This window comes from Myodes glareolus, chromosome 11 (genome assembly GCF_982192425.1).
Source record: "Myodes glareolus chromosome 11, mMyoGla1.1, whole genome shotgun sequence".
Taxonomy (NCBI): domain Eukaryota; kingdom Metazoa; phylum Chordata; class Mammalia; order Rodentia; family Cricetidae; genus Myodes; species Myodes glareolus.
In genome coordinates, this window is record NC_142036.1 from 11,554,150 (window position 1) to 11,556,468 (window position 2,319).

General features: G+C 41.2%; 1 pseudogene across 1 annotated transcript; it reads left to right on the top strand.

The window, feature by feature from the left end:
- Window positions 1–537: 537 nt before the first annotated feature.
- LOC148120393 (immunoglobulin heavy variable 3-7 pseudogene) lies at window positions 538–1,945 on the top strand (annotated as a pseudogene). The gene is made up of 3 exons (XR_015739302.1): window positions 538–669; window positions 1,243–1,303; window positions 1,403–1,945. The product of XR_015739302.1 is annotated as an immunoglobulin heavy variable 3-7 pseudogene (transcript).
- Window positions 1,946–2,319: the final 374 nt, after the last annotated feature.

Below are 2,319 nucleotides of genomic sequence, written 5' to 3' on the forward strand. Positions count from 1 at the left end.
CATCCATTATGATCAGGTAGGCTTCATTCCAGAGATGCAGGGCTGGTTCAACATACGCAAATCTATCAATGTAATCCATCATATAAATAAACTGAAAGAAAAAAGTCACATGAACATTTCATTGGATGCTGAAAAAGCATTTGACAAAATTCAACACCTCTTTATGATAACGGTGTTGGAGAGACTGGGGATACAAGGATCATACCTAAATATAATAAAAGCAATATACAGCAAGCTGACAGCTAACATCAAACTGAACGGAGAGAAACTCAAAGCCATTCCACTAAAATCAGGAAAACGACAAGGCTGTCCACTCTTTCCATACCTCTTCAATATAGTGCTTGAAGTTCTAGCAATAGCAATTAGACAACATAAGGGGATCAAGGGGATTCAAATTGGATAGGATGAAGTTAAACTTTCGTTATTTGCAGACGATATGATAGTATACAAAATTTTGCTTTTGACAATTAATTATATATTAGGTAAATGAAAACTAGTCTAACACAAAATAAAGACAGTCATGAGTTGCCTGGAGTAATGGTGACAGAAGATAAAAGTGGAGTGGGGAGTTTAATGGAATCAAAGAGAGAATGGAAAAAAGTGCATTTGATGCTAATGGACATAGGTCTCCTTAGCAAGTGTAAAGCAGTGGAGAGAAAGAGTGACAAGGTATATCTCACTTCTATTCTCCCATAGCATGGGGATAGCATGGTCTCAAAAATAATTAAAATTCAGAAAATTCCCAAGTGTTCTTGCAACAGAGACTGAGTTATGCTAACAGCATCTGAATGTTGTGACCTTGTCAAAGAGCCACATCAGGGAGAATCCATTTACAGCCCAGAACATATGAAAAACTGAGATCCTGTGTAGAAACATTTGTGTTTGGCACACTTACTTTTATATGTGTACTAAGGAGACCTGATAACAAATATACACATGTTCTGTACACACACACATAAAAGAAATAACTGGAGTGCTGTGAGTTATTCACAAGGAAACTGTGAATTCAAAACTACAATTTTATTTCAATTTCTATAAATGTCATCGTTCATTTTGTGGCCTTATATCTGTTATGAGCACTGCCTTCCCTCAAGGCTCCAACTCTAGAGCAACTAGAGCAGGAAGACATGCAAATGAGGATTCTCTGTGCCAATGAAAACCAGCACTGCCCTGACTCTGCAGCTCAGACAGAGGAGCCCAGACCTATGTTCCCTGGTCTTCCCATTCACTGATCACCACTAGTCAGAGATCATTCACCATGAACTTGGGGCTCAGTTGGTTTTCCTTGTCATTGTTTTAAAAGGTAATTTATGGAGACCATATGCTGTGTGCATTTGTGTACATGAAGAAGAAGAAAATTGGATTCTGTGAGAGTTTTCTAATGAGGAATGTCTCTTTGCAGGTGTCCAGAGTGAGGTTCAGCTTGTGGAGTCAGGAGGAGGATTGGCGCAACCTGGAAAGTCCCTGAAACTCTCCTGTGTGGCCTCTGGATTCACCTTTAGTAACTACTGGATGAGCTGGGTCCGCCAGACTCCAGGGAAGGGCCTGGAGTGGGTCGCATCTATTTATGATAGTAGTAGCATCTACTACGCCGACGCTGTAAAGGGCCGATTCACCATCTCCAGAGACAATGCCAAGAACAGCCTATACCTGGCAATGGGCAGTTTGAAGTCTGAGGACACAGCCATGTATTACTGTGCAAGAGACACAGTGAGTGAAAGCTACTGTGAGCTCAGACACAAACCTCCATGCAATGTGCTCAGGACCAGCAGGGGGCGCTGAGAGCACACAGAGCACTGTGCCACAGAGGAGCCTGTTCAGAGAGGCATAAAGGGATGGGCTCCTCTGTGTCTGGGCTGCATCTCCATATCACATTCTAACATTCTCTCTACAGTCATCCTTGAAGTGTTCACAGTTTAATTAAAATATCTATTTTCCATTGTGACATGCTTTTCTGTTTGTTTATTGTACTTTTTTACCCTCTGCCTCTATTACTCTCTCTCTTTTTGTTCTCCCTCTCTTTCTCCTTCTGGTACTGTTCTTCTTCCCTTTCTGCCTTTTCCTCTCTCCCTCCCTCCTTCCCTCCCTCTCTGCACATGATGACATATGATTTATTCCTCTATTAATCTGCAATATATATTCTAGAACTGGGCCTGAAATTTGCCAACTGGCTTCACTGGTTGCCCAAAGAGTCCCAGTGATAATGCTATCTACACATCCTTTAAATAGGACAACTTCTTGGATGGCAAACCCATTCATTTTGTAGACATGGAGATCAAAGCTCAGAGTTAGATTATATTCAGTTGTTCTTCTGAGGCA